We start from the raw sequence: 26,230 nt of genomic DNA on the forward strand, positions 1-26,230 counted from the left end.
CTTAATGTCTCTACGTTTTAGTTTCTTCATCTGAAAATGAGATAAGTACTCTTCCTTCACAGAGTTATTGGGATCATTAAAAAAAAATGCATCTAAATCACTTAGCATGGGGTGGCATACAGTAAACAGCAAATGCTGAGGATCCTTAAAGACCAGAGGAATGGAAAGCATTCACTGAAAATTATCTCTTTGCACAATCTCTGACCATCCAAGCCCAGCAGAGCCTCTTCTTGATTTGCATTTAGAATTATTTTCTCCTACCCTCTTCTTTCTTGATACTTACTACCAATTATCACATGGTTTACTTAGGTTAGAACTACTTATATATGTGGAAGCGAAGACCACTAAGTCTTGCACCCCTGAAGGGCAGTAATTATTTCTTACCTCATAAACTCTGGAAGACTTGTGCACAGTGCCTACACATATTCTACATTAAAGGCATTATCTGTGCACTTGAATAAGGTTATATATGGTGTAACACTGGAGCATCTCAAAGTAATTCTTGCTCATAGGGAAAAATAATTTCAAACAGTACAAATGAAACCAATCTATTCCAAATAGGAACATAATACATACTCTTGCAACTTTTTAAACTTAGGGCCTCTTGGACATTGTTTCTTCTTAGTTCTTAAAGATTTACCTCATTCTTTTTCACATTGCATTGTATTGTATTCTTTTAAACATTCCATTGTTCAGATGTACCACAATTTGTCTAAGCTGTTTCCTACTTATGGACATCTAGAATGTTCTGGAGTTGTTTAAATTGTTGTTATAAACAGTACTTCTTTGTGAATGACTGAAAGATAAATTTCTAAGAAGATAAATTCCTAGAAGTGGATCAGAGGATCTATGCATTTTTTTATGTTGATAACTGTATCAATTACAGTTCAGTTAGCTGAGAAGAGTGTGTGTTCCACCCAGCTTAAGGGGAGTTTTGTTACAGGCTATTGGATGGAATGAGGAGTTGTTGAGAAGGCTCAAGAACAAATCTACATTGAACATTCAGAGATGACTTCAAGAGCCACACTTGCAGGCCTGAGCTTCAGAAAGAGCTATTACCTTTTCAATCAGGAAAGTCATTGCCAAACTGGGAAGCTGCTGTCTTGACTTCCATAAACTCCAAAAGCATGCTGTCTCTGCCAGTCAGGAAGCCAAAACAATCAGGGGGTCACTTTCCTGACAGTGTTTGTTGGCTCAAGCAGCAAAGTATGTTTCCTCTTCTGCCTTCCAGAGCTCAAGTAACCAGCAGAATGCAACTCATATCCAGAAATCTAGCTCTCTAGAGAGCCAGGGGAATGTAGCTGGTAACCTTCCTGCTTCTGCAAGTGAGAAATCATGTAAGACAGGCAAGATTGGACTGCATCTCCAGTGCCACGCACTCTACCAACTACTTCCAGTACTCCTTCCCAAAAGTGCTTGATTCCTCCACGCCATCATCAAAATTAATGTCTCCTAACTTGCTATAATATCTCAGTGTTTGAGTTTTACATTTTTCTTTGTTTATAAATCAGATTGAAGATCTTTAATTTGTTTATTGGCTATTATGTTCATTTTCCTATTTTTATCTCTATCAGTATTAGTAAGTAACAACCCTCACCCCCCACCACAACCCAGTAGATTAAAACATAGTCTACAGGTCCATAGTCCACAACCCCATCTGGGTTGTTTTGCTGAGCCTAGCCTCAGTTGATCTCATCTGGGCTCAGCATCTTCCGTCAGCTGATGAGTCACTAGAGCTACTGGTGTGGGATGGCATTGGCAGGTCTACGTTGGCTCTTCTCCCCAGGACTCTCTTCCATCAGGCCAGCCCACACTGATGTTCATGAGAGTGGCACAGATTCAAGAGAGAAAGGGAGGAGAGACCCAAATGCTTTTCCTAGTGTCTGCTCTGTGCAGATGTTCCTATCCCATTGGCCACAGCAAGTCATTGGGTCTCACCCAGGACAGAGTAGGAAGGAGGAAACATCCCAAAGGCCTGAATATAGAGAAGCCTTTGACAGAGACCATTAAAGAAATCAGTTCTTGCATTATCGTTTGACCATTGTTTTATTTATCTTATTAACTTGTAAGATCCTTTCTGTATTTAATTAGCTCTCCACATAATTTTAAATAGTGACAATAAAACTTTGGGTATACAGTTATAAGTGGAAAAAATAGACTACAATATAGCAGAAGTAATGTATATATCTCTTTTAAAAAAGAAAAAGGAAAGGAAAAAAAACTCAAGCCAGGCATAGTGGTGCATGACTGTAATCACAGAGGCTCAGGAGGCTGAGGTAGGAGGATCATGAGTTCAAAGCCTGCCTCTGCAACTTTGAAAGGCCCTAAGCAATTTAGGGAGAACCTGTCTCAAAATAAAAAAATAAAAAGGGCTGGGGATGTGGCTCACTGGTTAAGTGCCCCTATATTCAATACCTGGGCGGGGGGGACTCAAATAAACCAGCGGACATACAGAGGTAACTAAAATTCCCTGAGCAGGATGGCACAGACTCCTTAGATGGGTGGAGTATTCCTGTCTTGAGTACAGTGTGTAGTAACTAAATTGACCCTCAGTGCCTGCCTCCAACTTGCATGGTCTTTGTTTTGCCCAATCGTGCTGAAAAGCCACAATCAACCAAGATGTAACTGAACATAAAAGATATAGGAACAACATCCAACTTCATCTTACCCCTTGGATGTACAGCTCTGGGGATACAGCATCCTCTCTCTTTCAGCTGATATAGATGTAGGTAATTCAATTATATAATAGAATCTTAAATGGAAACAAAAGTCTCTCAGTAAGAGAGGTCTTCTGGCAGAGAAAAACCTACCCACTCAGAAAGCAAAGAAAAATGGCCAACTGCACCATTTGTGTGAATATCATTTTTTTTTCTCAAAAATCCCCACTCCATTGACCTTATATGCACACAAATAGGCCTGCACAGACATACAGGAGGGTCAAAATAAATATCTTCACACCTAAGTATTCCTTCTCAGAGCTTCCATAGTACTGTGCACAACTATGGCCAATACCAGTTAGGTTACAAATTCTATAAGAACCTAAATAACTTTAGGCATAAGCTTTGGTTTCCTTTCTCATGTACTCAGAGTTCAGGCTGAACAGCTGAGCTCTGCAGATGCTGGGTATCTGCAGATCCATCCTCCTGCTGGTCATTCTGCCATCCTGAGTGTGTTGACCCCTCCTGTGCCATAGAGATTGCTCCCTATCCTGTGGTGGGGACAAGGTTGATGTCGTGCTCCCTTTTTTTAAAAAGGCACATACGTCATTTCCATCCACCACATCCCACTGGCCACAGTTCAGTCACATGACCACTAGAAGACAATTGAAATTTGGGCACAATTAGAGTCTCTGGTCTAGCAATATGGTTTTATCAGTTATGAAGATTATGACTATTTGGATGGGATTATGTGACCCACTAACATTTCAACATGTCATCACCTCTCTTCCTCTCCCTTCCCAGCACTTCCTTTTTTTTTTTTTTTTTTTTTTTTTTGGTACTGAACCCAGGGGCACTTAACCACTGAGCCATATCCCCAACCCTTTTTATTTTGTTTCTTTATGTTGAGACAGGATCTAAATTGCTTGGACCTTGGTAATTAGCTGAGTCTGACCTCAAGTTGCAATCCTTCTGAGTCGCTAGGATTAAGTACCACCCTTCCACCCCTGCCACTAGCACTTCTTAACTCTCTTTTGTTTATTTTTACTTTTTTTTTTCTCTAACTCTCTGTTTCAAAGCCCCAGAGAGCAGAAAGCAGTTCATTTATTTATAGGCTTAAAGTTGTGAAGAACTTTAAAGGCATTCTAGAATACAGTATTCAAGGTTGAGGAAAGGCTATGCACCCACAGAGAGCCAGGACTAGACCCCCACACTGTGGCTTTCCAGCTGTGAACTTGTGCAAATTACACTTCCTGACTCTGTTTCATGGTAAAGGGAGGGATAGCAATGGGACTTCCTTCCCAAGTTCGTGGGAAGAGTAAATAAATGGATGTATATGATGCTTGATGCACAGAAAACACCCAACACATGTAATTACTGTTATCATTCAGCACAGCAAGACCAATTGAGTGTGTGGCCTAATGGGGTAAGTCGTCAAAGATGAATAAAAATCATAGTCAACAGCTGTCCAAGATCAAGAGGAAGGGCTCAACTACAGAAAGTAGTTATGAAGGCCATCTGTATTTTGTGTGTCCAATTTTTTTCCCTTCCTTCCTTCTCAATAATCTTCAGGTGCCTTTTCTTTTAATTGCAGTACTGGGGATTGAGCCTAGGGACTCATGCATGTTGGGCAAGCACCCTATCACTAAGCTATATTCCTAACCCTTTTTAATTTTAGACAGGGTCTCATTATGTTGCCCAGACTGGCCTCAAACCTTGCCTCAGCCTCCTGCCTCAGCCTCCCGAATAGCCTGGATCCATTTTCATTATCTAAAAGAAATCTTCATTTCAGTTTTTATTCATACTAAGGTATTCATGAATGAAAATTTTTATGGTTGTACCTATCCCTTAGTTATCTATATTTTAACAGAGATTAAATTATTTTTTAAAAAATGAATAAAGCTCTCAAGATTAAATGTATGCATCCTTTAAAATTTAAGATTCAAAAGTTTATTCTATCCTGGCCTTCCCCTGTAACATCTTCACAATTAAGTTGTTTTCTCTCCCTTCCTTGACTATGTCTTGTTAATTCATTCTGTTTCCATTCAGCATCTTCAACAGATCCACTCTCTCCAAATCCACTGCCACCACACAAGATCCAGTCACTGTCCTCTTGTTCCAGTTATTATGGCTGTGTAGCAAATTACCCCAAAATCTAACAATATAAAACAACTATCATGATTATAGGTTCCACAAGTCAGATATTTATTTATTTATTTATTTATTTTTAAGCAGGATTGACTGTCTTTATTTGGTGTCGATAAAAATAGCTTCAGATTAGTTGTTAAATTTACAGTTAACAGTGACCCTTTAACATAGGCAAAATAAAGAGGGGATAGGAAAACTGAGACCAGGGCAAAGGCAGTGTGAGCCTAACCACTGCAAGCTCTGATGTACTCCCATACTTCAATAGGGGCAAAAAAAGCCAAAGTACTGATTGCTTTCCAAATAGCATGTTTTCTCTTTTGAGTCTATTGATGGTTACATTTCATTGTACCTTGTAAAATATAGTCAGCCACTATAAGAAAACCATCACATTTTGTCAGAAGATATATACTCATATAATACATTCAGAATCACTGCTTGGTTTTTGTCTTCGTCTTTTCTTCCCTGACTGTTTAGGTGTTGGAGTCTCTACTGCTCCTTCTGCATCATATACGGGCAGCTTGAAAACTATTTCATCATCATCATCATCATCCATTCCCACCACTTCAGATTTTCGTTTCTCTAAAAATGTTGGTGTACAAACTGGTGTGGGGCCCTGGCTATCTATAGACTTGTCAGGAGTGGCAGCAGTGCCTTTAGAAACCCGCTTCTTCTTCTTCTTTGGTATGCCTGAAGACTTTTTCTTCTTTGTAGGTTTATCCGAAGGATCTTTGGTCTTACTGGATGATAAAACCAATGAAGGAAAATCATAATTAATTCCTTTTGCTGCTAGTTTTTTCCTGAGCAATTTTTCTTTCTTTTTAAATCGCTCTTCCATTTGCAGTTTTTGAAAAAATGTCCGCTTCCGATTATACCGCTTCACAGCTGGATACGATGGCTGACGAAATGGAGTATTCCACTCTTTAAAAAGTTCTTTGTGTACTTTTTCTGGTGGCATAAAACGACACACCAAGAGTCTTTCACCAAAAAAGGTAGTTATTCATTGTTTCAGCAACTATCTTGGCAACATCTTCAGACGCAAACTCCACAAAGGCATAGCCTCTGCTATTTCCAGTCTTTTTACTTCTGGATAGTCTAAATCTTGTTATAGTGCCAAACTGGGAGAAATATGCTTTGATTTGGGTTTCATAAAGTGCTGGAGGCAGATGGCCCACAAAAATTACTCCAGGAATAAGTTTTTCTTCCTTTTTTTGCTGGGTTACGCGCTGGCGGAAGTGCTGCACCTCCTTCTGAAACTGGACGTCTTCCTGCGGGTTCAGAGAAAGAATCGGCCCGGGTGGGACGACGAACGGAGACCCCACCATGTTGAGACCCGCAGCAACACAACTCCACACAAGTCAGATATTTAGACAAGTCTCTGCTCCCCATGACTGGGGTCTTGGCTGGAAAATCTGACAGCTGAAATCAATCAGGTGTCTGGCAGCTGCCGATTGGCAACCTCAGTTCCTCTTTGCATGGGCTGCTCCCTGAGGTGCCTCCACGTGGGCGTGTGTGAGCTGATGGAAAGAGCTCTGGTCTTAGAGCCTTTCATAACATAGCTTTAAAAGTCATGCAGCATCACCTCCCCACATTCCATTTGTCAAGAGAGTTAAGAGTCTCACCAGGTTTAGGGGAAGGAAATGGATCCACTCTGTGTGTGGGGGTGGGTGCTGGGAATCGAAGCCAGGGCTTCATGCATGCTAGGCAAGCACCCTACCTCTGAGCTACATCCCCAGCCCTGGATCTACCTCTGGATGGGGAGCAGCAGCATTCTGGAAGAACACGTGGGTTGAGAGATCCTGTGCGACACCTTCCTCTTGCCTGAATTGCTGTCATGTCTTCCTTACTGCTCTTGCTACTTCCACTTTTGTTCCTCCCTTCATGCAGTTCTCACAGCACCCTGGAAAAGATTCCGCCAGTAGGTGGTGTCCGTCCTTGGGGTGAAGTCCAGCCTTACCCTGCACAAGGCACCATGGGACGACCCAGCCCTTGCTGCCTCTCCCTCTGTGGGACCTTTGCTCTAGCCACACTGGCAGGGTACTGGCCTCCTTTCAGTTCCTCAAACAAAACAGAACAAACATTCTCCTACCTCAGTGTCTTCCTGGAGATGTCTTTCCTTGACTTGTGACAGGGTTTACTCCTGTGTCTTCCAGTTGCAGCTAATAAACATGAATCCCTGAGAGGAGCTGTCCTCTGATCCCCACCTTCTAAAAGCCCTTCCTGAAATCCTGTCATATGTGACAATGTGGAAGAACCTGTATGACATTATGCTAATTGGAATAAGCTAGGCACAGGGAAGCAAGTACTCAAATGTCTCGTGACTTCATGGATATGTGGAGTCTAAACAAGTCAAATCCATATTATCAAAGGATAGATTGGTGGCTGACAGAGGTTGGGTGATGGGGAGTGTAAAGTTTCAGTTCTACAAGATGAATAAGTCCTGGTGATCTCTCTTAGTGCCTATAGTTCCCAGCATACTGTTTTACACTTAGTTTGTTTGGTGATAGATCTTACGTTAAGTATATTAGTACACTAAGGTTTCTTTAACAAAATACTATAAACTAGGTGACTCATTAACAGCAGACATTTATTTCTCTCAGTTTGGGAGGCTGAGAAGAAGGCACTGGCAGGTGCAGTGCTTGGAGAGGCCCACTTCCTGCTCATAAATGGCAGCCTTCTCGCCGTCCTCACATGGTGGAAGGAGTCTCTTTTATATAGTCAGTAATCCCATTTGTGGGGGCTCCACCTTCATGACCTAATCGCCTTCCCAGTGACCCAACTCTTAATGCCATCACCTTCGGGGTTGGAATTTCAACATATGAATTTGGAGGAGATTCAGAACACAGCAGTGTATTTATTTCAAAGAATAATAAAGGAGGCTGGGGTTGTGGCTCAGTGGTAGAGCACTTGCCTGGCATGTGTGAGGCCCTGGGTTCAAATCTCAGCACTGCATACAAATAAATAAAATTAAGGTCCATTGACAACTAAAAATACAATTTTTTAAAAAAAAGAATAATAAAGAGGGCATGAGAAAATGTCTGGAGATGATAGACATGTTTGTGGCTTGCATTAAGGTGATGGCTTCACGGGTGGTTACTGATCCCCAAATATCAAGTGGCACACATTGAATACATAAGAGATTTTTGAATTCCAATCATAATTAAAGTTGTTTTAAAGATATGTAAATTAAATAAAGGTAGTCTCTTCCTGCTTACTTTTAACTTCTTGCTTTTCTCTAATTTGAATTTCAGATAAATAATGAATTTTTTAGCATAAGATTCTCTCAAATATTTAACAGAATGTACTTATGTTATGAAAGTAAATGTTGTTTGTCAGACATTCAAATTGAAGTAAGAATTTTATTTCTTTTCTTTGCTAAGTTTGACAACTTCCTATATGAGATGCTAATTCACCTGGCAGCTTTGACTCTTTTTTAAAGGCCAAAAATGGGTCTGGGGATATAGCACAATGGCAGAGCTCTTGAGGAGCATGCATGAAGCCCTGGGTTCAATTCCTAGCACCACTACTATAAAAAAAAAAAAAAAGAAAAAAAAAAACCTGAGGGAAGGGACATGGGGGTAGGAAAGGCAGTGGAATGAGATAGAGATCATTACTCTAAATGCATGTATGAAGACACCAATGGTGTGACTCTATGTTGTGTGCAAACAGAGATATGAAAAATATGTAATAGGAATTGAAATGCATTCTGCTGTCATATATAACAATTAGAATAAATTTTTTAAAAAGAAAAAAATTTAATTTGATATCTTAACTGAATACAGAAAAAATGAACTGAAGTTGGAGTCCATCCTCTCAATTATTGCTGAAATCCTCAACTTCCAAATTTGAGGAGCTTAACAGAATTATGACTTGTTTCTCATTTATGAAATATCTGATGTGGAAATGCTTCTGATTGGTGGTCCTTTTGGACAGTTTTCTGCAAGAAATGGACTCAAGGAGCCAGGTTCCTTCTACTGTGCAATGTCATCACCTCTGAGTCCTTGGTTTCTAGTCAACAGGAGCTGGGAAAAGACAGTGCAAGAAGTCATGCGGTCCTTCTGGGCGCAGGGTTGTAAAGGGCATAAGGCAATGCTGGCCACATTCCACTAGCAGGACTGGACATGTAGCTTTACGCAGACATAGGAAGGGCCTGGAAATGTCATCGACCTGTGGGCTCTAGAATTCTCTGCCATTAAGGGCAGGTTGTAGAATGAAAGGACCCAGGATTTGGCACCAGAGATCTCCGTGTATAAAACACAACCCAGCCTTTCACTATCTATGAAATTTTGGACCAACTGGATTTATTCCTTGAATCTCAGTTCTCTCATTTGTAAAAAAGATAAAAACACCTACTTTGTTGTACTCCTGTAAGAGTATAATGCCTGGCACATAGAAGAGTTTTTACTGGAGCATTGTCATTTTATTTGTAATCTGAATTGAAAATATTTCCATGGCTTTCTGGGTGGTATTTGTTTACCCAATAGCAATGCAGAACAGTACTAGCAGTATAACTTAATGTTATAAATCTAAGAAACCATCCAATCCAGTTGAGCTTCAACCAAATTCAATAACCTGGTTGAAATCACATAACTAAGGGTTTCAACACATAGCTGGCTCCCTGCCATCTTTGCCAAATGTCCATGCTATCATGTGGACATTTCCATGTTAAAAGATCAGGTTATACTTCCTACATCTTTGGAACAAGTGAGAAAATTCCTTTCTATCATATTTAAATATCAGTGACAATTATGCCAAAGTTGGAATTTTAGTTTCCCATTCCAGTTGCCTGAATATAATTCAATGAAAGAAAACCTGAAAAATGTACTATGCCCTTTTCTCATTGGCTCAAATACTATGCTTTACTTTTCAGTGGGGCCAAATTTTCTTTCCATGGTACTAGTAACATGGCACCCCCCCATAGTAATATTAAACACTTTTACTGTATAGAGATCAATCTGGACCAAAAAATGAGTTGCTAAAAACAACAAGATTGGATTCAAATGGCTTCTGCTGCATTTCCCCCTGCTTTGTATTTTGGCTTTCGACTTGGTTTCATTTTGCCATGTCAACAGAACCTCATGAGGAGGCTGAACTGCTAGTGACCCAAGAGCAGCCCCCCAGTTCATATAACTATAGATCTACCATGGCCAACATCTGCATTACTGAGGTTAGTTTATCTTTACTATATTTTTCCAAGAGACCAGAGGGGTCTGTGAGAAAGAAGCTGAGACATTAATTTATCAGAATTCCCCAGCTTTGTGACCTAAGGCAACAGCCTTAGTCAGTTTATTCTTTTGATCTTTCCCATCTGCCAGCATCCAAAAATGAGACAGGCTTAAATAAAAAATGTCTCCAGTTCCCAGAGATAAACAGTAATTTCCCCCTTTTATCTGAACCCAAAGATGAGTTGGAATACTTCATAGGCAAATAATTTTGCTGGCTTTCAGAGATGGACTTCAGAATGATTAACCTACTGGGACAGTCAGCTTTTCATTTCTGTGACCAAAATACCTGACAAGAATAACTTAGAGGAAGGAAAACTTACTTTGAGCCCATGGTTTCTGAGGTTCAGGTGATGGTGGGTAAATTCCAGTGCTCTGGGCCCAGACTGAAGCAGAGCCTCATGACAGAGGGTGTGGTGGAGGGGTGCTGCTACATCCTAGGTAGCAGGAAGCAGGGAGAGCAAGGGGGAGGAGCAACGGTGCCACCCCTAGCAACCTACAGTAACCTACTGGCTCCATCCACACCCCCCCTGCCTATAGTGGCCACTCACTCAGTCCTCCCAAACTCAGATGGACTGATTAGGTCATCTAATCACTTCACCTCTGAATAACCTGCATTAACACAGGAGCTTTGGGGAGGACATCTCATATCCAAGCCATAACTCCCACAAACATCTGCAACCAGATCTGCTTTATATTTTCATCAGGTAAAAAAAAAAAAAAAAAAGACCATTCTCTAGCTTAGTTATTTCCTCAGGCAAAATCACAAGCTATCAGTATTGCCACAGGGCAAATTACAATACAGATTATCCTCCTGGTCAGATCACAAGCATATTTTTTTTTTAAAAGAGAGAGTGAGAGAGGAGGGAGAGAGAGAGAGAATTTTTAATATTTATTTTTTAGTTCTCGGCGGACCAACATCTTTGTTGGTATGTGGTGCTGAGAACCGAACCCGGGCCGCACGCATGCCAGGCGAGCGCGCTACCGCTTGAGCCACATCCCCAGCCCGGTAACAAGCATATGTTTTCAAGGCTGTGTTATAAATAAAATACTTTGTTCCACAGTAAAGCTCAAAAAATATCTGTGACAAAATTAAGATGAAGCTTATGGTTTAGAGTATGCATTTAAAGCAAATACTTGAAAAAAAAAATCATAGCTGTATTCTGTTTGCTCTATCTTCAAAGAGGGAAGAGTAAATATCCTGAGGTATGTGGCTTGTTTTGGGTTAAGATACATATAATATGAAGAGTGTTAGAATCCAATGAGTCCAACTCCCAGGCTTCAAAATTGAGGGTTTTGTAGAACAATCAAAGACTTACATGATTTTTTTTATTTATTAATTTTTTTCCTGGTACAGAGGAATTGAACCCAGGGACACCCTACCACTGAGTTACATCTCCAGCCCTTTTTATTTTTTATTTTGAGCAAGGTCTCACTAAATTGCTTAGGGCCTAAGTTTCTGAGGCTGGCTTTGAATTTGTGATCCTCCTGCCTCAGCCTCTGCTGTAGCTGGGATTACATGTGCCACCATGCCCAGCTTTGATATTTTTTTAATACCTTTATTTTATTTATTTTTATGTGGTGCTGAGGATCAAACAGAGGGCCTCCTACGTGCTAGGAGAGCGCTCTACCGCTGCCACCACCCCAGCTTCCAGTTTTGACTAATTTTTGAGGCAAAAATATGATCATACTTCAATACTTTATGTGGGGAATTTACTTTATTTTTTCTCATAATTATAACTAAAGAGATGGGAGGATCTGTTGGTTGTCTCATGAATTTGAAGAATGAAATCCACAGACAGAAATGGTGAAAGCAACGTGGCAGGATTTATTAAAGTAATAGAAAGCAGAGCTCATGAGGGGATAGCCATCCCAAGGAGGATTGCCAAGGAGTGTCTGTTGTCGGGTTAAAAGGGAGTTGGGTGGCCTTGAAAACCATAAGCCAGAGATTTTTAAAAATTGGGTCTTTGAGTCCAGTCCTACCAGAGTTCCGGGGGTCCTAGCGCCCCCTGTCCAATCAGCATGCAGATCACGCACCTTTGCCTCAGGGACTGGCTCAGGATTCCTGTGCACACCTCCAGGCTGGGATGGAGTCACTGGTGACGAGCTGTCCACTCCATTTGTAAACTCCTGAGGGGGCCCTGACCCCATGTGCCTAGCACATTGCTATCTCCTGCTCTCACTTGGACATCTTTCCACTTCTGTCCTTTATAGACATGCTTTATACTTTATAACTTCTCCATAGGGTCCTATCGAGTGGGTATAATTTTTTAACCTGAATTTTATTGAACTGTATTATAAAAATGCCTAAAGGCAAATTTAAAGGATTCACTTTAGTCATACTCTCATTACATAAGTACATTGTTTTTAGTTTTCTTCCTGTATCTGATTATTACCATTCATCTAACCAAAAGCTTACTGAATCCTTCATTCTAAGGGCTGTCCTGCTATACCTTAGAAAATTAACCTAGCTAGTTTTGTGAGGAGGATGGCAAGACATACAAGCAAAACCATCATGCCAAAATTTCATTTTTGAAGACTTTTCAGTTGCTTTGTCATTTAAAGTTAAATTTAAGTAAATGTATTTGTGCAACTTTTAACAATCTTCTGAAAATATTTTCATCTGATGTTCTTCTCTCGGGGAGACTTATTTTCCCTCTCCTTGGTCTGAGGTGAGTCCTAACTGTCCACTTGTCACCACACTGAGGTGGCAGAGCAGGTACTAGATGCGGAGGCCCCTGGTTTGTGATTCACCAGTCATCCCACCCCACCATTTTGGGCTGGGCAGGAGTTGGACTGTTAGGGGCCCCTCTACCCTACAAGCCCTGACAGGTACAGGGGCTACAAACAAGTCACTCCTAAAGATAATGACAGAAGCAGAGACCTGGGTTATTATGAGAATAGTTTTTATATTTTTAGAAAACTTATGAAATGATATTAAGTGCTCTTTATTTTCTTCTTCTCCTTCTCCTTTTTTCTTTTTCTTTTTTCTTTTTTTTTTTTTTTTGTCCTGTGAATTGAATCACTGAGCCATACCCCCAGCCCTTTAAAAAAATTTTTGATACAGGGTCTTGCTAAGTTACTGAGGGCTTCACTAAGTTGCTGAGGCTGGCCTGGAACTTGAAATCCTCCTGTCTCAGCCTCCAGAGTCGCTGGGATTACAGGCATGTACCACTGCACCTGGCTTGAAACTTCTTTAAAAAAAAAAAAAAAAAGCTTGATTAAGATGTAATTTGTGGGGCTGGGGCTGTAGCTCAGTGGCAGAATGCTTGCCTAGCATGTGTGAAGCACTGGGTTTGATCCTCAGCAACACATAAAAATAAATAGATAAAATAAGGTATTGTGTCCACTTGTAACTAAAAAAATAAAAATAAAAAAGATGTAATTTGCATGCCATACAATTCACCCACTTTAAATATATAATTGATTTTTAGTATATTCTCAGATATGTACAACTTTCACCACAGTCAATTGTAGAATTCTTTTTTTTTAAAAAATCTTTTTTTTAAATTTATTTATTTTTTTTAGTTATCGGCAGACACAACATCTTTGTTGGTATGTGGTGCTGAGGATCGAACCTGGGCCGCACGCATGCCAGACGAGCACGCGCCACCTCTTGAGCCACATCCCCAGCCCAATTGTAGAATTCTTTATCACCTCAAAGAGAAACTCCTTGCCCATTAGTAGCACACCCTCTATTACCCACCTCTCTCATCTCCAGCCACTCATTTGTTTTCTGTGTCTTAGATTTGCCTGTTCTGGACATTTCATATAAAGGAACACACACAGCATGGTCTTTTGATTTAGCACAATATTTTCAAGGTTCATTCATGTCACAGCAGGTCAATATCTCATTCTTTCTTATGGCCAAACAATATTTCATTATATAGATATACCTCATTTTGTTTATCTGTTCATCAACCAAATGGATTTGGATTGTTTTCCTCCTTTGGCTGTTATGATTAATGTTGCTATTACAAGGATTCTTTTACAAGTGTTTGTGTGGACACATGTTTTCATTTCTCTTGGATATACCTAGGAGTGGAATTCACATACACACACAAACACAAAACCCATGAAAAAAACATATCCAAATTTCTCCCATTGCTCTATGAATATACCACAGCTACCATAGAAATCTCTTATTTCAGCTGGGTATGGTGGAGCAGGCCTGTAATCCCAGCAACTCTGGAAGCTAAGACAGGAAGATCACAAGTTCAAGGCCAACCTCAGTAAATTAAGCTAGGCCCTAAGCAATTTAGTGAGACTCTATTGCAATTAAAAAATAAAAAGGGTTTGGGGTGCACTTCAGTGGTAAAGCAATCCCCGGTACCAAACCAAAAAAGAAAGGGGTAGCAAGGTGGTGTGAGGGCTGGGCACAGATTGGCCTTATTTCACAAGCCCGGTTGGTTTCCACCTAGGGGTGGTCACAGACTGAAACCTCCAGGGGCTGAAGCCCTGTCAAACCAATTGTGACAAGTGAGACCTTCCAGGGATTCTTGGCATTAGCTTGGGAACTGCACATCTCATTACCTTTGTCTGAGTCTCTCCATCCATCATCCAGAGTTTTCAGGAGAGCTTTGGACTCTTGATAAACGATATAGGCCCCTTTCCCCAATTTCTGTGGCAGGTAGCCCTGGACCTGAGTAGACAGTGTTGCCTGCACACTCCTCAGATATGAAAGTGCTCTGAAAAATGGGGGAAAAAAATCATATCCCTGCTTCACAGTGACAGCAAAGAAAAATCTACTTTCTAAGTGTTTTATCCACACAACAATGGTCCTTTTGTTCCTGTCCAGTAAATTTGTGGCCTCCAGGGATGCTGCCCAGGCCTATAGTGATCAGACAGGGAACATGCAGTCCTTTGATAATGGCCCTTTATCCCAGCCTCTGAATCAAAGTAACAAACATGCTGACAATGACTCTGGCAAACACAACCAGTGCTTTGAGATCTGACCCTGAAATGAAGACCCACCTCCACGGGAGAAGCACGAGCCTCCTTCTATTTTCAAAGGAAATAGGAACTGTACCCAGCTGCACGTGGCTTCATAGGTCAGATAAAACCTACCACCAGGGACAATTTGAGTGACTCAGAGAGGTTTTCCTCACCCCACAGATGGGGTCAGTCACCCCTCCTTCTGTCTTTTCATGGGCTTTACATAGTGTAATACAACTTCATATGCCCTGGCTATTTACTGAGCTGAAATTCACTTAACACAAAAGCAACCTTTAAAGTGTACAGTTCAGTGCATAGTGTGCATCACCACCTCTGGTTCCAAAGCACCCTCCTTACCCCAGAGTTCAGCTCTGTGCTCATAAAGCAAGGTCTCTCCATGCTTCTCCCACCTCCAGCCCCTCACAACAACCAGTCTATTTTCCTTTCCTATGGTTTAGCTCATTTGGTTTTTTTTTTTATATCAATGCAATTACACAATCTATGCCTTCTGGTTTCCTTCACTTATAATAATGTTTTAGGAGATCAGCACAATTCTGAAATTGTTTCCCTTTCTTGGGAATTTCCTGGGTTGCCCTCACTGAATGCTGAGGTGGCCTTGCATTCAGGGAATCCTTTAAGGTTGTTCACTCACTACCCAGTCACCCACACATGCTTGCTAAGTGCTTGTCCTGGGCCAGGCCCTGGGGCAGGTATGAGGGAACTGGAATATCAGTGTCTTCAGATGAAAGAGACCTAGAGCTCAGAGCCCAGCCCTTCCTTCTGCAGACAACCATGGATTCTCATGCTGCCTTAGCCTTCACTGGGTGGGGATTGCTCCTAGACAAAGGTAGGTCACCTCTAGCTTCTAGATTACTTAGAGAGTGGAATCCCAGCAGACATCTGAAATTCTTTCCCTAGAATTAAATCTCTTTAATTTAAGGCACTGATCCCTATCAAAATTTCAATGCCTGCCAGGCGCGGTGGCACATGCCTATAATTCCAGCAGCTTGAGAGGCTGAGGCAGGAGGATCAGGAGTTCAAAGCCAGCCTCAGCAATGCCAAGGCACTAAGCAACTCAGAGAGACCTCTCGTTGTTTCAGCGCCCCTGGGTTCAATCTCTTGGTACCAAAAAATAAAATAAAAAATGTCAGGGCATTGACACATATATGTCAATGCCCAATGGAAGGTTTTATCTCTTTGGGCGGCTACTGATCATTTACATTCTGAGATGAAAGATTAGTGCCTGGGGGCAGAGGCCTCTTTTGGGACTTCTTTTCTCTTTCATCTGATGCCATCAGCACAAAATGTGAAGCCAAATCACTCAGGGAAATTGACTCAGGCTCCAGCCTCAGAACCTCCTCACCTCTTGTAAGTCCTTCCTGTTCTCCCTCTTTGCAGCTTTGCTCCCACACTTCTGTGAAACCCTGCCATGGCATACCTGCCTGCCAAGCACCGTGTAGCACCTTTGGAACTTGATTCCAGATTTGCCTGGTGTGAGTCAGGGACCTATCTGGTTCAAGCTCCAGTGTGCAGGGTCATGGGACAATAAAGGGAAGGCTTCCAGGAGCACTAGAAGCATCCACCCTTTCAGCATAGCTTGTGACTTTCTGACCTGATGTTGTGGGTTTTGGGGTGCCTTGAGAGAAAGAGAGCAAGAGACAGAGCAGAGACAGAGAGACAGACAGAGAGAGCTGGACATGTAGATCATTTGGTAAGGTTTTCCATTTCTCTTATTGACCTCAAGGCCTGCATGCGTCAGTAGGTTTGCACTGTTTGAACTGCTGGAATGCACCAGAAAAACACATCTTGGGATTCTTGAACCCTTTCCTGAGCAGTTCCACTCTCATTCCTCCAGAACAGTGAGCTAATGTTAGTTCATCAACCAATACTTAAATGCTCAACCTGGGCCCAGAGAGGAGCACGATGTATGATACTGACCTCAAGGAATGGCATACTATTTGGAGAAACAAAAGTCAATGCTGCCTTGCAGGAAAGTGGCTCACTGGCCTTGCCAAAGCTATAATCCATGATAGGACATCAGACTCATCTCCTCGTCTTGAGATTCCCAGGGCTGAGTGAGGAGATGTAGGCTATCTGAATACCAATGGAAGAAGTGAAAGGAAAGGCGTGTCATTAGACATCCAGTGTCCAGTGATCTTGGACACTGTCTGCTCAGTAGGGCTCTCCTGCCTCTTATTAATTTGGCTGTGACTTCTCCTGTCTTCAAATAAATGGTTGAGATGAACAATATGGAATAAATACTGGCTTCCTCCATGATCTGGAGCTGGGCCAGACCCAAACTTGACCAATAGGAGCCCTTCCTGGCATCCTTCTCTGGGGCAGAAACTGGATGAGGTCTGTCTGGTTTCTTTGGTGGTAGAGCCCCGAGGCTGGTAGCAGGCCAGTGAGCGGTTAGCTCAGGGTGGGTACTGTGGCCCCAGGTTCCTGAGGCTAGCTGTGCTGCTCTGCCAGTGGCCATAGGAACCAGTAGGCTCCCTGCCCCAGGGGGATTAGCAGGCAGGTGGTTATTGGGGTGTGGTGAGCCGTTTCTGTGAACTGTGGCCGCCATTACAAGATGGCGCTGGTTTCCCCTGTAGTCTGTGACAAACAACTCCTTATCAGAATGAGTTGGCACGCTGTGACTTGGCACCCTATGAGAAAAGTCCACGTGGCAGTTGTGCATTGGGGCTTTATCTGCTTTATTAAGGCTGGGGCACACGGGAGTAGTAGTAGTGGCAGTAGTAGTAGCAGTAGTAGTAGTGGCAGTAGGAGTAGCAGTAGAAGTAGTAGTAGGAGTAGCAGTAGAAGCTAAAAGACATGTCAATACAAAGGCCTGAATAAACAGCTGAAAGAAGAAAAAGTATCAAGGACCTGAATAAACTGCTGAAAGAAGATTCCTGAGTTGCGTCTTCCTTGCGGGCAAGGGGTCGCAACAAGTGGTGCCGAAACCTGAATAAACTGCTGAAAGAAGATTCCTGAGTTGCGTCTTCCTTGCGGGCAAGGGGTCACAACATTGGGGACTCTCTTGGGATCAACATCTATGGAAGGAAGGATAAGGAAGCAAGAGTGGGTGGAGGGAGAAGCCATACTTCCAAGGAGCCCAAGGCCAGCTGGGCCAGCCCCACAGAAGAGCTAGAAAAGTCCTTCCGTGGAAGAGGGCTAGTCTTTGTACTTTTGTGGCCACCAGTCACTGGCTGTGGGCCTTGCTGGGCCTTGGGAAAGCTCTTCTCTTCAGCTGAGGGTCTGCTAGCATTTGAGTAGTAATTTATTTATTTATGACAAGAAATCTGACTGGTGCATTCTAATATCCAGCACACTTTCCCATTTCCCAAGCTATTTTAAGTAGTCTTTTGGGTACAAAGGAGGCCTGACTTTTTTAAGGGTAAATTGTTCGTTTGGTCAAAATAGTCATGATGTTTTATGCTGGCACTTATGGAAAAGCATCAGGTGACTACAGGAAAAGAAGCACTCTGAAAGGAGAAGTAATGAAACAAAAAGATTTTTTTTTTTCCACGCTGTGGAAGATCAGAAACTGGCTCCGTGGCTGAGATGAAGTATCCATATTCCTAGCTGGACAAGGGGCTCTGAGAACAGTGAGCTTCAAACTTTTGACATGAAGGGAGGTTAGAAAGAACTGGTTTATAAGTGGTACAGGGTCACCCTTTAAATGTAAAGATCATTTGCTTAAGGAGTCAGAAAACTGTAAAAAAAAAATCATTATTTTTCATAATGTCTTCCCCTTCCTTTGATCTGGAACATGATCATCCTCTTCTGATCTACCCACATCCTGATCAGTCGGGAAACAGCACCAAAAGGATGCTTTCCCCCTCTGCCTACCTCTGGCGGTTGCTTTACCCCCTCACCCTATAGTCTCTTCTCCTGGGTATTTTGTTACTATCTTGTCACTGTGGGAAGTTCCTGATCATTCCCAGGAAACTCCATATCTGCCTCATATCTGTGGCCCTCATGGTTTCCCCTGCATTACTACAACTGCTTAAGCTCAATTAAGTTCTCGCTTCAAACTTCTCCATTTGCCAACTTGGTGAGGTATCTTTCTTCATGGCTTTTTTTCTAATGGTCAAGATCTAAGTGTGATTTTTTAAAAAATATTTTTTAGATGTCAATGGACCTTTATTTATTTATTTATATCTGGTGCTGAGAATCAAACGCAGTGTCTCACACACTAGGCAAGCACTCTACCACTGAGCCACCATACCAGCCCTCTAAGTTCTATAACTATGAAGGCTCTAAACTATGCTGTACCTCTGTGCTGGCTCTTGTGGTTTGTCTTTCTCTGGTCCAAGTCAGTTATATTTGATCATCTGCTTTTTATCTTTTTTTTTTAATGAACAGAATGTCTTTATTTTATTTGTTTATTTTTATGTGATGCTAAGGATTGAACCCAGTGCCTCACACATGCTAGGCAAGCACTCCGCCACTGAACTACAGCCCCAACACTGCTTTTTATCTTTTAAGATTCTACTAACTTCTTTCAACTGCTAGATCTTCTTTTCTATTTCCTTTAAACTTATGGATTAATATATTTGCAAAAATGTTTTCTAGTGCTATTTCTTATAAAAATCAAGAAAAGGCAGGTGGGTGCAAGTGTCATAGGCCTATAATCCCAGTGACTTGGGAGGCTGAGGCAGGAAGATTGGAAGTTTAGGCCAGCGTCAGCAATTTATCGACGCTCTGAGCAACTTAGTAAGACCCTGTTACAGAACAACAACAACAAAAAGGGCTGGGGATGTAGCTCAGTGGTAAGGTGCCCCTGGGTTCAATCCCCAGTACCTGAAAAAGAAAAAAGAAAAAGGCATGTGTTCGTTCTGTGAGATATCTTGTTAAGTTGGGTTTTGTCATTGTTTTCACCTTTATGATTCAACCTTATTCTGTATTTAAACATAAGTATATACTGAACAATGTATAACAAATATGTGTTTCTACAATAACCGTAGTGTGATATAAATCTCATTTTGATTCTCATTTGTCTCACCATTTTTCAGCTTTCTCCACATTGCTACATTGTAGTTTATTTAACCCTTCTGATAGCTGCAAGAAGTGTCATTGTGCATCACATTTTACTTCTCCTTTTTTTTTAAGGAAGGACAAGTAAGTAGCTCTTTGCTACCATATTTACCATCTGAACATTTTAGTACATTTTACATACCAGGAAATTTTCTTTTGGATATACCTAGGAATAGAATGTGGGGACCTAAGATTCACATAAACTTAATTAATGAAATACTACCATTTTCTTTCCAAAACAGCTATGAAAACTTTTCAGAGCCTTTAACATGTCAATTGGCATTGCAACTATCCCCAAGAAGGGTGTAATGTGCAGCATTTCTCAAATTTGTATAATTCTGGAACACTTTCCTTGATCAGCATCTTGAGGCTTTATTGTCTCACAGAATATGCTGGAGATCCTGGTGTGGATTAGGCAGGAAGAGAAGAGCAGCACACTGTTTTGGGAGATAGGGAGAGATCAGTTTCTGTAAACTTAGCTTATTTTCAACTTAACAAGGTCATCTACATAGCCTTCACTGCAGAGTGAATCCTTATTTTCTGGCTAGTACAACTTATTTTTCTGTTATCTGAGGAAAGACAAAAAACCATTTCTAAGACTTTGTTATTTATTTCTAGTAGGAGTCAAGAATGAGCCTGGGGCAAGGAAAATTCAGTGTTCTAAATTGTGACTATTCCAGTAAAACAGGACCATTTGTTCATGAATTGCTGATAAAAACACCAGGACAAACATTCAGTTCTGACAAGCAGTTACCACAGTGGTATAAAGAAGTGGATTGATTTAAAAACTTTTTTTTTAAAGAGAGAGAGAGAGAGAGAGAGAGAGAGAGAGAGAGAGAGAATTTTAAAATATTTATTTATTTATTTTTAGTTTTCGGTGGACACAACATCTTTATTTTTTTATTTTTATGTGGTGCTGAGGATCGAACCCAGTGCCCCGCGCATGCCAGGCTAGCACTTTACCACTTGAGCCACATCCCCAGCCCCTGATTTAAAAACTTTTAAATAAAAAAGTAATTAGATAATGAAAGAAGAAATGACCCTCGGGCTGGGGATGTGGCTCAAGCAGTAGTGCGCTCGCCTGGCATGCGTGCGGGCTGGGTTCAATCCTCAGCACCACATACAATCAAAGATGTTATGTCCGCTGAAAACTAAAAAATAAATATTAAAAAAAATAAATAAATGACCCTAAAAATATAAAAGTGTTAATCCAAAGTAGAGCATATGGTAGATATTCTACTCCAATCCTTAAATCAATCTGGAACTGAAATGTAACCTCTATAAAGGACCCAATCTTCCTAGCCACCAAGGCCTAGCCAACACCTGGTGATCAGCAGATATAACAAGTACTTCTGAAAGAAATAAACTTAAAAGTAATATATTTTTAGGGCTGGTGTGGCTTAGTGGGTGAGAACTTGCCTACCAACCATAAACAAGGCTCTGAGTTCAATCCCTAGTACCCCTCTTAATAAATTTTTATACCTTTAAAGCCCTTTACTTTAAAGTAAAAAGTTTGGGTTAAAATCATTTTAAAGGTATCTCTAAATATATCTCTGTAAACATTTCCCCTAAACCACCCAAGTGTCCAGGTGTGTAGACTTAGGGTGGAAAACTTCATGTTTAGGATCAAGGAATTGCAGTTGTCACCTATGGAAAGTTTGTCCACCCCTCTTTTCTGGGAAGTGCCCAAACCTCCACAGGAGGGAATTCCTGGTAGTCCTATTTTTGCCACATGTTCTGTGTCCTGGCTCTGTTAACTAGATCAAGTACAGGGCCCAAGACGGGTCAGCCAACTGGTCTCTCCCTTCTGGATTTTTGATATTGAATTGTAAAAGCCAAGATAATCTAGTTTAGTGGTTTTCAACCAAGCAGGGACATTGACAATACCTGGAGACATTTTGATTTCCACAGTTTTGTGGGGTGGGTGGGATGTCACCCCTGACATCCAGTGGGTGGAGTTTAGGGATGCCACTGAACCTCCAACACTGTGCAGGACAGCCCCACAGCAAGGAGCCATCTGCCCTAATTTTTGTCAGGTTGAGAAACTTTGTTGTAGGTCAGAGATAATGTAAACTCAGCTGATGGAAACCACCAGCCTTCATCTACTCTCCATGTATAAGGGAAGAAAAGTCAACTACAGAGAGAGAAAATAATTAAGAAGTTGCACAGAGAGAGGCTGAACTTAAAGACATAGTTTTCTAATTCCTTCTAGAACCCAACTACGTTTTTGTCCCTTTATCTTTCTAGTAAACTTTCTTTTATACGTAAAACATGATTTTCATTACTTGCAGCAAAAATAATTTTAGTTAATATAAGAAATTTTCAAGGGGCTGGGGATGTGGCTCAAGCGGTAGCGCGCTCGCCTGGCATGCGTGCGGCCCGGGTTCGATCCTCAGCACCACATACCAACAAAGATGTTGTGTCCACCGAGAACTAAAAAATAAATATTAAAAAATTCTCTCTCTCTCTCTCTCTCTCTCTCTCTCTCTCTCTCTCTCTCTCCCCTCTCTCACTCTCTTTAAAAAAAAGAAAAAAGAAAAAGAAATTTTCAAGTGAATGATTTTAAGTGATCTAAGAAACATTAGGCTATATTGGGATTATTTTATTCTTGTCTTTAGGATAATACAAAAAATAAAATGATAGTGAATTGCATTACATTTCCATGATACGAATGCTATTTTCCCCTATATCTTCTCTACAGTTAGGTGCTAGAGCAAGTTGAAGTTTTTCAAAGGGCAAATGGATGTAGAACATGCTTATGCAGTGCTTATCAGCCTTTCTGGGAATCAGGACACCTGGATGACCAGCTCTGCCACTATGCACAAGCCCCACCCATTGCCACCTGGTCTCTGTACAAAGCACCCTGTAGAGCTGCTACTAATAACATACTTGCAAATGATTTCTACTATGCATATTATTTTCTATTTGCAAGTATATTATAAGGCTGGGTGCTAATTTCATTTTCCTTTATACAGGAATTCAATAAAAATTGTGATCCTTACAAGTCACTGGAAATGGGCTTTTTGATATTTAGTTTCTTCCTGGAAGCTATCCTTCTCTTTAAGTCTCAGGAATATTGTGAACTCTTTCTTTTGTTCATACATATGGTTTCTTAATCATTTAGGGGTCATTGACCTTTAATATAATGGATCTTCTTTCTGTAAAATGCATATGCACACTATTTTACATATAGTTCTGTGAGTTCATAGGCCATTTAGAGGCAACATAATTATTCCCAGGTTAGAAACCCCTGTGTTTATCATAGCATGCCTACTATGAACTAGATAGTGAGGGGGAAATCTGAATAATGTAGAGTTCTACCCTTGAGAGGTACAAAATGTAGAAAGAGTACAAAGCAGTAAACAAACAAACAAAAAAAAGCAGTAAACAATTACAATCTAGGGTGACAAGTGCTAAGAGAAGGATAATAGAGGGTATTATGGGAACCCAGAATAGAAGAATCTCACTCAGATAGGAAAATTAAAAGCTATCATGGCAAGGTGAGACATCAACACTGAGCCGTCAAGCAAGTAGGACAAGTAGGGCCAAACAGGAAGTTCGGGTATATGTATGAAAGTTCCAGGCAGAAGGAAAAGCATGTCCAGAAGGGAATCAGCATGGTGAGTCTCTGGAACACAAGAATGTTTGCTGTAGTTGTTCCAGTAGCTTGTCTGTTGGCTCTCAGCTCTATTCCTGCTTCTCTTTGCATTGCAGCAAGCTGAAAACTAGCAAGTCACATTTACCAGATAGAGCTTATGGCTGGATTCTGCCAATGGAAAGCATTTGTGGAAGACTGTAGACAGGAGGAAGGGAGAAGCCATAGTCCCTCACTTTGGTAGTATCTCCCCTTGTGGGGACTGCAGTGGCCAGTGAACAGGGTCTACTTGGTTCCACTGGCAGCTGTGGCCGTGGTCACATCAACAGCTTCAGTGACAGAGGCAGTAATGGAGTAGTGTATGCCTTTGAATTTCATTTAACTTCAGCAGCACACGGTCAATGGGTGACACCAGTGTCAAGTGTTCATGCAGTTCTGAGTCACTGGGCAACCTTATCTTTTTTGTCTCTCCAGTTATTTTTTAACAGTTTTTTTTTTGTGTGTGTGTGTGTGTGTGGTGCGGGGATTGAACCCAGGGTCTTGACATGCCAGGCAGGCACCCTGCCAACTGAGCTATATCCCTAGCCCCTATGTTTTAACAGTTCTGAAACCAATTCCCTATATTATATTGCCTCTGCTTAAATTGCCTAGAGTAGCTTCTTATCAAGTAGCTTTGTATTTTACACTAATATAGCAACTGAAATTAGAAAATAAGATGAGAGGTAAAAGAGAGTTGTGGGGAGAGATTTGGTTCAATAGATCCTGCAAGCTCATGTCAGCAAATGATCAGGCATTTGGACTTGTCTAAGAGTAATGGAGACTCATGGAATACTTTAAAGACATAGTCAATATGGTCAATTTTGATTTTAATAAAGATCACTTGGACTATATCAGGGTTGAGTCTGAACTGAACGAAGGCCAGGTATCCAATTAGGAAGCTGTTGTCATACCTTAGGAAAGAATTTAGTGGTTTATACTAGAATAATGGCAGTGAGGTTGAAGAGAAGGGACTGGAAAGATTTTTATGAGATGGAATAGTTAGACCTTAATGGGGTACTGTGACATATTTAAAAAGACTACAAATTCATTGATACTCTTTCTGCTGAGAGATGTGTTCTATAGCTTCTCCTGAATTTGAGTATGCTCTGTGGATCACTGGCAAATATGGCAGAAGTGACCCTATACCAGTTTCTGGACTCAGGCCTTACCTAAGAGATGGGCATCTTCCATTTTTTATTTCTTGGAATGTGTGCTCTTGAAATACAAACACCATATTTTGAGAAGAGCCAGCCAAATGGAAGAAAGGCCATACATACGCAGTTGCTCTAGTTGACAGTCCCAGCTAAATTCCTAACTGACAGACAGTGTCAATGATCAGCCATGTTAGGTATGCCATCTTGGATGTCAAATCCAGTGGAGCCTCCAAAGAACTGTATATAGCCCCAGTCAGACCAAAACTGCATGATAGGTCCAAGCAATTTCCACCTAGCTGGCCAATCTGACCCACAAATCTAAGAGATGATAATACATTGTGTCTTAAGTCACCACTCTTTTTTTTTAAGCCTCTAAATTTGGGGGCATTTTGTCATACAGCAATGGAAAACCAAAATAGACATAGAAGAAGGCAGCATCAAGGATGGTATCTAGAATTTTGGTTTTGGCAGAGATTGAAATTAATCAGTTACTGCTGAGATGGAGACAAGAAGCATATATATGAACAGTTTTGGGGAGAATGGGTATGGACAAATTGTGCATTATAGTAGGAAATACATATTTTGGAACTTCATTAAAAATTTTCTCTGGTGTAATGTGAGTTTTCTCTATGGCATTAGCAATCTGGTTTTAAACAGATTTGTATTCTATAAATCCCTATCTCTAATACCTCTTAAAATAGTACTGTATCTTCTGGGGCTGGAGTTGTGGCTCAGTGGTAGAGTGCTCGCCTAACGTGTGCAAGGTCCTGGGTTCAATCCTCAGCACCACATAAAAATAAATAAATAAATAAAATAAAGGCATCATGTCCAACTACAACTAAAAAATAAATATTTAAAAAAACAGTACTGTATCTTCTTTTTTTAAAAAAGCTACCCTTCTCAAAAGTATCAGGAGGAACTGGTACTAACTCCACCACATTTAGTCCCTGTTAATGTAGGGCTCAACTTCCAGGTCTCTAATTCATTTATCAAGTATTTACATATCATCTACCAAATGCTCAGCATTTTCTGGGAATCACGGGCATAAATGTGAGAGATGATGATATCTCTGCCTTTATGGTGTTTTTACATTCTAACTGGCAGGCAAAGGACAGTGAAAATAATAATTAGCAATTTGAAAAAGCAAATAGATAAATAAGCAGGATACTAACAAAGTGGTTGAGGGAAGTGGAAAGAGCTAGCTGTGTGAAGAGGAACAGGGTTGGTAGCCATGAGACCAACCAGAGTAAAAAGGCCCTTGGACTGTTAAAAGTTTGGTCACAAAATTTTTAACCACCCAAGGAACTGAAAGACTTGTGTGCTTATGGATTCATGATTAAGAAACACATGCATACAATATAAAGTTGGAGAGAGATACAGAGTAAACAATCCTGTGCAGGCCATATTGAGGAATTTGCGTTTTTATTCTAAATATAAACAACTTGCAGAAACCTGGAT

General features: G+C 41.0%; 1 pseudogene; it reads right to left on the reverse strand.

Moving 5' to 3' along the window:
• Window positions 1-4,887: 4,887 nt before the first annotated feature.
• On the reverse strand, window positions 4,888-6,149 carry LOC144256891 (MKI67 FHA domain-interacting nucleolar phosphoprotein pseudogene; annotated as a pseudogene).
• Window positions 6,150-26,230: the final 20,081 nt, after the last annotated feature.

The sequence above is a fragment of the Urocitellus parryii genome, chromosome 9 (assembly GCF_045843805.1).
Source record: "Urocitellus parryii isolate mUroPar1 chromosome 9, mUroPar1.hap1, whole genome shotgun sequence".
Classification (NCBI taxonomy): domain Eukaryota; kingdom Metazoa; phylum Chordata; class Mammalia; order Rodentia; family Sciuridae; genus Urocitellus; species Urocitellus parryii.